Source organism: Staurois parvus, unplaced genomic scaffold (genome assembly GCF_062004578.1).
Source record: "Staurois parvus isolate SC_StPar_1 unplaced genomic scaffold, SC_StPar_1.0 ptg000151l, whole genome shotgun sequence".
Lineage (NCBI taxonomy): Eukaryota > Metazoa > Chordata > Amphibia > Anura > Ranidae > Staurois > Staurois parvus.
Genome location: NW_028317947.1, coordinates 7,454,751 through 7,468,358, shown reverse-complemented (window position 1 = coordinate 7,468,358; position 13,608 = coordinate 7,454,751). Strand labels below are relative to the sequence as shown.

The following is a 13,608-nucleotide window of genomic DNA, read 5'->3' as shown; positions in this document are numbered from 1 at the left end:
GTGGTCAAGGTGAAAGGATAGTCCTGGGATTGCCTATTGCTACTTATATAAAAAAAAATCTATATGCTGCCTCAAAACTTGAATGTAGAGTAGCAAGACTAGCCCAAAAGAAAAACACTGCTTCATCAGCCCAAAAATTGATCTGTCCACAGCTTGGCACAAAACTACTAATAGGATTTCAATGGCCGTCATTTATCAGAGTGCATGAAACAGCAGTCAGCCTTGTGTCCTAGCTTTCAATCATAAAACTTTAATTTTCCAACTGCCCAATCTAGGTTTCAGTTTCAATGGTTTTTAAGTGGCAATGCGGCATTTTCCATTTAAGATGCTATCGTAAAAAAGTCTAAATTGGTCAGAGGTGCAAAAGATTTAAGCAGCAACGTCTGGCAAATAGTATATCAATCAGTGAACTGCTAATCCTTCCAGAAAGAAAGGAATAGCTTAAATCACAAATTCTATGACTTTAATGTGGTGGCTGCATTAGTCTTTTCTTTCTTTCTTCCCTTTATTATTATTTTAGTTACTTCTATAGCGCCGTCAATTTAAACAGTGTTTTACATGTGTAATATTGTACATTCACATCAGTCCCTAACCCTCAAGAAGTGAACAGTCTAAGGTCCCTAACTCATATTCATATATATATACATACTAGGGCCAATTTAGACCAGAGCCAATTAACCTACCATCATGTCTCTGGAGTGTCAGAGGAAACCCACGCAAGGACAGGGAGAACATGCAAACTGCAGGCAGGTGGTGACATGGTTGGGGTTCATCTAGTTATCTTGCCAGTACCACACTTCTTTTTCTAGGATGTACTATATCTATAAAGTAGCTGTGTTGTCACCCTGAGACAGGAAGTGTATTAGAACTACAGAAAACCTCCACAGCTACATTATATAGAAGGGAGGTGTTCTGTAGTCCACTGAAAAAACTGGTGACAATGCTGACAGCAGCCAGCAGAGGCAGAGCACAGGATGTCATCAGGTCACTAGAGTTCTGGCAGGATCAACACACACTGTTCACTAACTGAAGCAATATAACAAAGTGCTTTCAATAATATAATGAATGCATACTATCATTAGGAAGATTAAATATGAACAATGACATAAATGTGGCCTACCAAAAACTAGCTGCATTAGTGTGGATGAGGCTTAGAAGACATTCAGCTCCCTCTATACTGCATGAAAAGCTTATCCTAGTTTTTTCAGAATCACAGAATAGTTTAGTTTCTCTCTGATCTCTTTGCTACACTGTCAGAGGCAGATAACATAGCTTTTGTACTTCTGTGCAGCCTGGCATATGGCTTTGCAAAAAGTGCATGGCATGTGAATGGATTCTGGCTCAAGTCCCAGGTGCTGCCCATTCAGACACAGACCCTCCTTTTAAGACCAGGCACAAGAGCAGATCCGTCTGGGCCACCTCCAGAGGTATACATTAACCCTACCTGTACCTGGAAAAATGCTTGTGCTGCCAGGTCTCCCTTCACTAAGCATCACTTGTAAAAAATGGGCAGTGGAGGGGTGTCTTTCTGAGTGATGAAAACTACTTTGTCATATTGAAGAGAACAATCCTTTCATATGTGCAAGGTGTTAACTTTGAAAAAGCCAACAATAGAAGACACAGAAAGTTTCAAATGTATAGCAAATTCAAGGAAGACATTGTTATAAATGAGAGATCTGACTCTATATGGCCACCCTTAGGGCTGATTTATTGTCTGGTTCTATAGTAATTCAACAAACGGGAAATGGTGCGTGAACTATTGAAGAAACCGAAATGACTACCCCCAACTGATCAAAACAGATAATGCTTGTCAAAACTATTGATTTTTTTTGGCTGCCAAGTTCTTGTGCTTGCAGCGGCTGTAGGGACGTACTATACCCCAGGAGATCATTTTCATGCAAGAACCAGGAGTAGCAGATTCAACAGACTTCAGCCTGGAGGACTGGACTCTTCAACGTCTGCTGCTAACTACTCTTCGTCAAAGAGAGGAGGATTGTCAATCATTTCCTCTACTGATCATTTTTAAAAATTTCATCAACCCAAAAGGCTGTTTATTGACTTTGACAGACAGAATCTTTTGGCTTGTCATAAAACCACTAAGAGCACCAGAACGGTCTTACCGATTCCACAAGAAAGCAACAGGTTGCCAACATGTTTCGAGGGCCAAAATATATGCCCCTTCATCAAGGCTATGGACTGAAAACAAAGAGTAAACAAATCTGTGGCAGGAGATTGTCAGGAAAACAGACAGTGAGTGTGCCAATATCAGTGGCAAAGTTGTATAATTTATTGTCTCTCCACCCCCCCCCCCTCCCAAAAAAAGAAAAAAAAAATTCACTGCCTGTTGCTTTCTTGTGCAATCAATAAAATACTTTGGACTCCAAAGACATTGTTCTGGCACTCTTATTGGCGCTATTGCACTTGGATTTCCCAATCAGGGTAACCCCTATCTCTGAGGCACCCCCCATTTGGTGGAGCGCTTCTGAACTCAGCGACTTATATATCAGGCTTTGGTTAATGACTATTTTTAACTCATCGAAGAGATTTGTTTCATTTTCTACCCTTTCTGAGAATCTCTCAGCTGTCACTCTGGAGCTCTGATTACAAACAATTGTAGCTGAAACCATATCTAGAAATCATTTTTATAGGTAATTTTTTTAAGACTAAATCTTAATTGACACCAAATAAGTCGATTTCTACACCATTCTGCATAGGCCTAGCTGATCGTACAAACCTATTCATATATGTTCCGCTTCAATGGGTAGCTTTAGTCTGCACTGCCTCAATTCAATCTTAATTCTTCAACTCCTGCTGGCACATAAAAGCAAATGACTTCCAAACTACACAATCTCAGTTATTATGAATGAGAAGAGTACATGATTATATCAGAGAAGCTCTAGGAACTTTGCATCTATTCCAAGTAAACACACCAGATAATGTCACAAAAAAAAAAAAACAGAAGGCTGCCAATGAAGTCAACAAAATATTATCCAGAAAACAGATTAAGAGCTGGGCTACATAACAATGCAGCTTATATTAGAAAGCATGCCTGCTTACAAGAGGCTCTATCTGTCTTATTATTATGGGGTATGTACCTCTCTGTAAAAGGGGGTTGTGGTGGCATTAGTAATGCTGGTGTAGGGGCAGTGGTGGCATGTCGGAGAAGGCGGATGGTGGTAGTGCCTGCATGGTTCAGCGTGGGAATCACTGAACTGCAGCATCCCACTTCAATCACATGCAAATCCACATCTTTAATCTGCTTATTTACTCAGCCCAGATAGAGGTGGGGGCATCAGCGAGGTGTGGTGTTGTGGTATGCCGAGACTATTTAGTAACAGGAGACAAAGGGGTAAAATGTGGGTAAAGTAATGCAGAAGGGATACAAGAGTAAAATAGAATTTGTTGCACGATTAAGAAGTAGAAAGCAATTGCACAGTGCAGCAATTTAAAAGAATTGTGCTGATTGCTCTAGACCAGGGAATTCACAACTCTCTAAACAAAGGGCCAATTTACTGTCTTTGAGACTTTAAGAGAAGTTTAGGATTGAAAAAAAATAAACAAACCTAGATACTCACCTAGGTGGATGCTGCATCTGTCCCCCGCTGCCTCTAAGACCGAGAATTGAGCGATCAGACGGCTGATTGCTCAGTTCTTAGTCTTCACTGAGCAGAGAGCGGTGAATGTCAGTCATCAGCACCTGCTCTGCCCCTCCAGCACTCATTGGAGTGGCAGGCTGTGGAGGAAGCAGAAACAGCTACCTCAGGCTCTCAGCGGCGCACTGAGAGGCTGAGCCAGTTGCCGGTCCAGGCATCTATATGGACCCTGACATTAAAGTCAGGATCCTTTCAGAGTCTGGATCTGCTGAGTGACGGGTCACACGAGTGCAGAACTAAGTGTACTCCTGTGATCCATAGGAGAATTAGGACTTTAAAAGCTTTGGCCATAATTCTCCTTTAAAGGGGTGGACTATGGTCAGTGGGAGCAGACAAGGGGGTTGATTTACTAAAGGCAAATAGACTGTGCACTTTGTAAAGTGCAGCTGCACTCTGCAAAAGCAGTTGCTCCAGAGCTTAGTAAATGAGGTAAAGGTTCACTTTGCAAAAAATACCCAATCACATGCGAGGAAACTTGCTTGCACATGATTGGTTGATGGAAGTTAGCAGAGCTTCTGCACATGATTGGATGATGAAAGTCAGCAGAGCTTCTGCTCATTTACTAAGCTCTGGAACACATGCTCTTTCAAAGTGCAACTGCACTTTGCAAAGTACACAGTCTATTTGCCTTTAGTAAATCAACCCCAATGTTTCAGGCTTGGAGGTCAGCGGGAATAGAAACAATTACATAGCACCTGTGATCACTAGAAGGAGGAATAGTGTCCCATCATTGGTATAAGTTGGAGGAATTATGCCCCATCGTTAGTGTTAATGGAAGGAACAGTGCCCTGTTGTCTGTGTCATTAAAAGGAATAATGCCCCATAGTTTGTGTCCTTGGGAAGAATAGTGCCCTACTGTTGGTGTCAGTGGAAGGAATGGTGCCTCATTGTTGGTGTCAGCAGTGCCTCATGTAACAGCGCCTCATGTCAGTGGGAGGAACAGTGCCCTAAGGGCCAGAAAAAGAAAGCGGCCACAGTTTGGAGACCACTTCTCTATACCAAGGAAAAAAAAAATCTGATTGGTCAGTATGGGTTATTGAATAATGTCTCCACTACTTTGTTGAAAAAGCCCTTGGGTGTAAGCACCTATACAAACGATAATGGGCACCATGATACAAACAGGAACAGGGGCCAATAAAAAAAAAAAAAAAAGAGAGCTTAATCATTCAGGGGCCAATATATAAACAACAGAATAATACATAGGTGCCCAGCTGTTTTGTGGTATGACCCCACTTATCAGTGTAACAAGAAACACAACAACATGTTGTGAGACCCCATTTCAAGATGTCTAGCCACAAAATACGCAGGTTATAAACTGAGAAAATAAAATGGGATATTTTGCTTTTTTGTTGGAAATATCCTTGACAGTTTTGCAATTACTAAACATTAAGAATACGTTCACAAGATACATTAACACAAACTGCATTTCTCTGTCTAGTGACAAGGCAGGATGACCCAGGCTCAGAGGAAGTGGGCTGAATGATGCTGGCCATCAGACTGGGGGTGTCTAGTGTCAGAAAATAGTACTGCTGTGTAAATCTCTGGATTGAAGGTGAATATTGCAGTAAATGTTGGTGTTATTTTTATCTTTTATTAAACTATTCATTTTTAACTTCTTTTTTGGCTCTCCTTTAAATGCAAGTACCTGAATTTGACTGTATACCTGCCTCCTGTCCCCTGTGCAGCATTCAAAATGAGGAAAAAAAAAAAAGACAGGACTGGGAGCCAATCGAGTGTGTTGCATGTACATATGTTGACAAGGAATATTGTGATAGAGTACGCAGAAAAATGGAGAGGAGACACCACAGTTTGGACAGAATAGAGGAGGTTTAAAACCGCTGTCAGTATTTTTTTGCCATCTGTGTCTCGCAAGATTTTCCACCACTTTCTGTCTAGTAGACTCAACAGGAGAGAAAAAGAATATCTTTCCAATATGAGGGATATTCCTTGCCCCTTTCACACGGGGTGGACTCCATCAAGCGGATCCGCCTGCACAGCGGGGGATCGGTCCGCTGATCCCCGCTGAGCAGGCGGGTGACAGGTCCGTGTCTGCTGCACTTGTGTAGAGCGAGCACAGACATAGCCCGCTCTCCTCTATAGGGCAGTCAGATGTAAATGGACATCCTGTCTATTTACATCCTGCTGTCATCCAATCCGCTAGATGAATGGTGCACGTATCCCCATCTGTCAGTTTTTGTCAGACAGGATCGGAAGCAGGCGGGTGTAAACGGACACGTCACATGAAAAAAAAATACAGAGCCATGCAGGCCGCCGCCACATCATTCATTCACAGTTTTCTGTGAATAGAAAACTACAAGTCCCGACAGCCTTTGCTTCTTGGCTTGTAGTTCTCAATGAATTACCACGGTGCTGTTGAGCGTTGTGGTAGTTCACTGATTCTGCCAGTGTGTATCTGTTTGCCCGTACGAGGTAGGAGCACAAAGACACACTAAAATGATCTCAGGAGTCCTGCATGGCACCTGCGATCTGCTAATTGCGGGTGCAATGCTTTACAAGCTTCAAATTAAAAATGTACATTTTTTTACCTGCAAAAAAATGCTAATTTATTTATTTTTTTAAAATGTGAACTTATCTTTTAACAGACAAGTTGGAAAACTTTTGATGATCAGCTGCAGCAACTAGTCAGTGTATTCTGACAGTGCAGGGACCAGCTGTTCAAATACATTGCCTTGGCTGGGGGTATTCCTCCATCCACCTCGTTTGTGTGGATGAAGCAATCCATCTATGGCCAGCTGAAAGGATAAGTTCACATTTTCTATATATTAAAAAAAAATGCAAAAGTTAATTTTTTTTTTTACACTGCAGCCTGTAAAGCACTGTACTCGCAATCAATAGTTTGCAGGTGCAATGCCAGGCTCCTACAGACTCTCTGTCAGCTGCTTGCCTGTACCTCCCAGGTGTGAGGGGAGTGCGGGGGCAGGAGCTGTCCTGTAACAGGTTACAACCTAAATACGGGTGTAACCTGTTACAAGACTGAAGTTGTCCTTTAAGTGGTGTCATCCACTTGGCTCTGTTGTCTTATGTGGCTGTGTAAATCCCAGGACTGGATGGACACAACTACAAATCTTCGAATGGTAAAACAGATCCCTTATCTGTATTTCATTTGTGTATTAAGCCATTATAACACAAACCAATTTAAAGAAAAATGGTCATAAAAAAATAAGCCACAAGAAATATAGTAGCTGCTACTACCCAGTCATACATACTGACACATTTGGGCATACAACACCAACATCCACACAGTCATGCAGACTGTACAAATCAATGACATGCTGTAGGCCTGTAACAATGAATCCAGCCACTTATCTGTTCTTGTATGTGTGTAACCACTCAAATGCGTGATTACAGGTGTACAGCAGCAGCATCTGACAGCCTGTTATTGATTTGTACAGTCTGTTGGCCACAGCTGTGAACAATACCTGTGGACCCCTGAACATGGAAATACATGGATTCTAGAGCTGTATACCCAAATGCAACCATGTGCATGAACCTTTATTTTTGAAGATGCAAACTTCTGAAAGTGGTAATCCTGATGTTTGTTTCACAAGATACCGAGTGACCAGATATAAGTACACAAGTTGGAATTGCTTGTCTGGGGTCAGGGAATTAATAAGCAGTAAAGCAAACATGTAATAGCAGCTACCACATTTTTATCCTGACAAGTTCTCTTTCAGGTAAACATGGAATATATAAAGATAAATTAGATAAAAATCACAGGTGAAGTTGAAAAAAAAAACCCCAAAAAGATAAATACCAGTGGACAGGACGAAGCAATGTAAAAGGTGGAGGTTATGTAGGGTAGGTTCAGAGGATTCTACGGTCCAGTTGTCACTCTTGCTCCCATTTTTTTGGATGTCCAACTTTATCAAATAATGTCACTATAAAAAAAAAAAAAAGATTAAGGTGAGAACTTGGGCACAGCTATTCCTATATCCTAGCAGCACAGCAATTCTGACAAGCCCCTAAATAAAAATAAATGCCTTTAAACTAGATGCTAGAGAATGGTGGCTAAATGACCTGGCCTTGCACCTCTGGATCTGGGGTTCTGATCTATGTGGAACAATATCTACATTGAGTTTATATTTCCTCCCTGTTTCTGTGTGGGTTTCCTGCCACAATCCAAAAACACACGTTGAGGTTAAAGCTAAACTTCATGAAGATATAAAAGCAGCATTTAATGCAATTATATATTGCTTTCAATTTAAACTCCAGACTCACGTCTCTATCCATGCAGATTCTGTGTACTAAGCTTGTAGTAGGTATTCAGCCCACCTAAAGTTTGTCCCTCTCCACTCCTTGCTGTGGGCCAGGAAACTTTCTGTAACAGGCATGATAGGTGCATGATACTAAGGCCTAATGCACAGTGGACATTTTTGCAGCTGCTTATTTTTTCCCCTGCATCTAAACTCCCCAGCATGTTATCCTATGTGTCCATGCACACAATGTGTTTAGCAGCATTTAGCGGATGAAGCTTTTAAAGGCAGTATAAAGAAAAAAAAACAATACCAGTGCGTCTAGGAGCAGCAGAGTTTTGGTAGAAAAAACACTTGACTCTGCTAAACGCACCTAAACTCTAGGCGACGTTAGCATTTGAGGGTTTAGTCATTTTAATAGCCAGAATAAATTCATATTCTGGCCAATGAAATGAATTAACGCTCCAGCTCTTGGCGCCTGTAAACGCGCCTAAAAGCTTGTAAACGCTTTGAACACTAGTGTCAGGCTTTTATTCTTCCAAAATGCTGCTGCCAGAAGGAAAGACTTCTAGGAGAGTTTGCAAAACATCCTGTGTGCATGAGGCCTAATTTCTTGCATAAAACGTGGTGTCATCTACTTGATTTACAAGTCACAAAAATGACAACTCCTTTGCCATATGTGTATCCTATTTGCCCTCAGCTCAGCTCTAATTTGTTTCCTATTAAATTGGCCTGAGATTGTGTTTGAATATGAACATTACACTGAAATTCTTCAAAGGGCAGTGACTGAAATGCCTATATCTACAAGTACAGGAACTAATCTGTAGGCACATGATTAATGCATGATAAGCCAATTATTTTCAAAACACGTTTTCTAGAGTAAAACAATTTGGAAAACCCAAGCTGATTAATGTAGAAAAAAAAAAAAAATCAATAACATGAAAGGTCTGCTGAACGGGTATCTTCCGAAATGACAAGTACGAAGGCTTTACTGAAGGCAGTAGGGTCTGTTAGTATGATATGCATAAAGCTTCCAAAATGCTTGAGCCACTCACATCAAAGATTTGGAGACTGAACGTTCTCTAGGTAAGCCAAAATATTTGCTTGAACCTTTCACACGACATGACCCCTGTCTTCTGAAGATGCATTAAAGTGTAAAACATGCTGCCCTGGCCTATCCTGCAGGCAAAAGGTTAATGTGACACAACTGAAAATAGAGGTTCTAAAAATAGTTAACCCAGGAGCGTCTAAGGATGCAGGAAATGAGAGAGTGCAAGTATAACCTCGTGAGATCAAGACACCTGCAGAAAAAAGGGCAAGAATAATCCATCTAGAACCAGATACCTGAAGACTCCAAGCAGGTTTAACCTCTGCAGAACCAGACACCTGTACAATCAGAGCAGGCTGATCTCTCCAGAACCAGACACCTGTACAATCAGAGCAGGCTGATCTCTCCAGAACCAGACACCTGTACAATCAGAGCAGGCTGATCTCTCCAGAACCAGACACCTGTACAATCAGAGCAGGCTGATCTCTCCAGAACCAGACACCTGTACAATCAGAGCAGGCTTAACCTCTTCAGAGCCAGACACCTGTACAATCAGAGCAGGCTGATCTCTCCAGAACCAGACACCTGTACAATCAGAGCAGGCTGATCTCTCCAGAACCAGACACCTGTACAATCAGAGCAGGCTTAACCTCTTCAGAGCCAGACACCAAAGTATTCAAAACATAATCTCTCTAGAAACAGATACCAAAAGAGTCACCTCTTCAGAGCCAAATAGCTGAGGAATCAGAGAAGCTCTAACACACCCTCTCCTAACCTTTTTACCCCTTACAGCAACCTTTCTTAACCTTTTCAACACAGAAGAACCCTTGAAATAACTTTCCAGTCTCAGGGAACCCCTGCTAAAAATACCATATCTACAGCTAATGATATATTAGTGTGATGGTCAGTAGAAAAAAATGTTCATTATGCTTGTGGTTTTTGGGAAGAATTACCCCTTTAGAAAAAGATCAATGGTGTCATTAGGAACTTCTCTAAGAGACAGAAATAGCTCAGTGCTCAAGGACCCCTAGCAACCTCCTGACGTTCCATGGAACCCTGGTTGAGAAACCATGACTTAGAGGCACCCTTGAATTAAAACCAGTTCATTAGGGTTCAGTAGAAATAATCTCCCCTCTACAGTGGTGGCCAGAATGTCCTACTTAGAGACACTAAAAAATCATTAGTGCAATGCCACTGGCTCTGCCAAGTGACAAAGGTCCACATACTATGCAGGAACCATTCGATGAGAAGTCAATCAGCCACAGCTCAAGAAGCCTCTAGCAGACTTTGAAGGAACCCTGGTTGCAAATGGCTGGTCTAATATGAAGAATAAAAGTAGGGTTTAATCGTTTTAGGCCCAGGCACACGAGCATTAAAAAAAAATAAAATAAAAAGTTAGAGCATGCCTCTTGGAACCAAATCACTGAAGAACCAGAGCTTATTCTCTTTAGAAGAGGATACAAATGGGATTTACTAAAGGCCAATAGGCTGTTCACTTTCCAACTTCCTATGGTGGCACCTGCTGGAAGAAGGAGAGGACAGTGCCGGTAGGGAACATCAAAGAAGAGGTAAGGGACTGACTCTGTGCAATATCGTTGCACAGAGCATGTAATTATAACAACTTTTTTTATTTTAAATTAAAAACAAAGTCTTTAAAATCACTTTAAGTAAAAAATATGCATTGTGGTAAAATGTTGCCAACATTGTTGGTGACATATTTCTGAAATTGATGTCAGAATGCAATAAAGTTAATAGGAGAGTGCATATTAAATTTGACTGCTCATCCTTAGATACAATTAGCAACACCATTTATGAAAATAGACCTCTAAAATAGAAGGGTACTGAATAGGAAACACATACAATAATATTTAAAGCCATATAGCAGGGATGCCAGTAGACTATTCAAGGGATTGTTAGGCAGATCTACTCAGCTACTGTGACAACTGCACCAGGTCTACTTCACAAGGTACATGTGATTTGCACATAAAAACCGTATGCAGTCTGCAGACAATGTTAATAGGTTACATAGGGTGAAAAAAGAACCATGATTGTAAGGTATAGACTTCAGTACTAATCTATCATTTATAAAGATCTGATGCAACAGCATTGTATTTTATGATCCTCTACACACTGCCTGCTTTTGTCCGCCAGGTTTATTATTATTATACAGTATTTATAAAGCGCCAATAGTTCGCTCAGCGCTGTACATTACAAAGGGGGACAGAACATGTGACAGAACAATACCAATACAATGCAAAACATGAGGGGATTGAGGGCCCTGCTCTTTCGAGCTTACAGTCTAGGAATAGCTACATAAACTAAAAATCTGCATTCATGGCCTATGGACCATATTTGATGTTAAATGTGTATATGGACCCTACTGTCCACCACTGTTACCAAAATGTTAAGTATCAACAACGTGTAGCCATGTCAGAGCTGTATACATAATGATGCAAGATTCAGTGTACAAACAATACACCATTATGCATAAGCCCTTAGGGTGAAGATAGTAACCATTGTCTTCTTTGTATTGCTGTTCCCCCATTTGGCAGATTTCCTCTCCACTACCTGTCTAGAGGTAAAATCTCTTTATTGCCAGTCTATTTGACAGGTTTCAGACAAAAAAGAAATTGAGGGGCAATACCCTCAAGTGGGACACAATAAAACAGTTTTTCAAGTAGCATAAGGAAGGTTAAAACAACTCCTTCCTTTCACCAAGAAGATCTCTTCCAGAGGTGGAAAGTCCTGCAAAGTCTTTAGCATTAGACACTTTCTGTACTGTCCATCTTCTTGCTAGCCCACAGTAGAGGAGACAGTAGTGAGGGGTCGGTGGGAGGGACTACTGCATGTGGTAGGGAACAAAGCATTTGGCACTCCCGGAAGTCGTGAACTCTAAAGAACACAGTGAGCTTGGATTTGGTGCCAGCCAAGGATGCACCGATACCATGTTTTTACAGGTGAGTACGAGTCCACATACTTTTGGTCAAGTACACGCCAATATTAGGAATTATAATAAGCGCCACAGAATACAACATAAAACGAAAGTGCAGCTGACAGTCCAATACCCCCCTGGGTAAAAAAGTCGCACAGCTTTGCGCTCCAATCCTCCTGTCTTCTCACCAGAATCTCTTTGACTATGATGTGTTGTGTGCCATAGAATGCCTCACTATCCTTTGATCTTCCAATAAAGTGACTCCCAAATCTCCAAAGAAAAAAAACTAATATAGTGTAATATTGCTTCTGCAAATGTGCTGCATGTACATCTGTGCACAATTCAATATCAATAGTGTCCATCACTTATCCCCTAAATACTTTTACCCTCTTGGGGTGAAAAAGTGCATTTCACTACTTTTACTGAGAATGATGTCCACAGTAGGATCGGGAGCTGGAGCAGTTTGGTTTCCCAAAAAGCTCCTTTGTGAACTCAGGCCTAAAGTCACTATGACAAGCCTGCAAGCCGGGGTTAACACAGAAGCTGTACGGGAAACCGCATGCGATTTGGACAGGAATCAAACTGAATTCATGTTCAAATCACATTCAATTCTTTACAGTGCAATTTCAGCCCACTCATTTTGTATGGGCTCAACCGCACCGCAAAGGTAACAGTTTTAGTATCAGGAGCATTTGCACGAGTCTGAGATATTCAGCTTTTTCCCTTGCAGGGAACAGTTATTGAGGTCTTTTTGCTGAAGTCACAAAGTTGCTTTAGTAACCAGTGTAACGATTGTACTGCTCTGTGTCCCCATAACGGCAACTTCCTTTGTTAGGGCTCGTTCACACTTGACTTATTTCTAACTCTTGCCAAATGCCCCTATAGCGTTTGACAGGTGTTAGACAGGCATTTGGGAAGTGTTTTCAACGCTCCTCAAATGCTCCCCAAACGCCGTTTTTGAGGCGTTTGCCAAGTGTTAAAACCGCACCACAAATGCCTATAATGAAGTTAAATGGTATTAACGCTCTGCAAACGCCTGCCAGGTGTTTGAGGAGCAGCACCATAGACTTGAATGGGAGGCTTCAACTCCTCCTGACTCGACATGAGGCGCCAGTTTTGCCGTGACGCAATGCGATGCTAACGCTTCAATGTGAACAGCACTGTGTGCTGCCATGTGCAGAGTTTTCATAGGCATTTGAGAAGCGTTAAAAACACTTCCCAAACGCCTGCTGACAAAGCTAGTGTGAACGTAGCCTAAAAGTGAACAGTCACTGACATGGTGATAAAGGACACTGATAGCATTTAAAACCCAACAAAAGTTGTCATTTACAAGTTTTTTTTGGCTGGAATTTTTCTTTTAACATCTCTAAAAACACATACCTGAAGTATGAGAGCAAGATTTGCTGGCATAATAAGTGCAATTGTAACCTCTACATACTCAAGACACTGGCAGAATCAACTCTAGAGGATTTTACTTGAGTGTCTTGAGTGGAAGGACTAGTGAGAGACAACCTGCTTCCACCAACCTGAATCCCCACACTGTAAACCTCAAAGAAGCCCCCAGGATGTATTAATTACACTGCAGTCTACAGGAAATCTATGACACCCAGGGAGTGGGAGATCTACAGATCAAGTGAAAACATACACTCTCTAAATCCAGACACCTACACAATAAAAAAAAAAAAAAACGAATATGAGCATGAGTCCCAGACATTCAAAAAGAGGAATCTTAACCACAGAACAAGGTTGCCAAATACATAA

At 41.4% G+C, this 13,608-nt stretch overlaps 1 protein-coding gene across 2 annotated transcripts in view; it reads right to left on the bottom strand.

Moving 5' to 3' along the window:
• The window catches only part of THRA (thyroid hormone receptor alpha), a 283,605-nt gene that overhangs the window by 188,869 nt on the left and 81,128 nt on the right, over positions 1 to 13,608 (bottom strand). For both annotated transcript variants that reach the window (XM_089674381.1, XM_089674382.1), the window contains exon 2: positions 7,429 to 7,552. The gene's annotated coding sequence lies outside the window, so the exon portion shown is untranslated. The remainder of the gene's footprint in view (positions 1 to 7,428; positions 7,553 to 13,608) is intronic.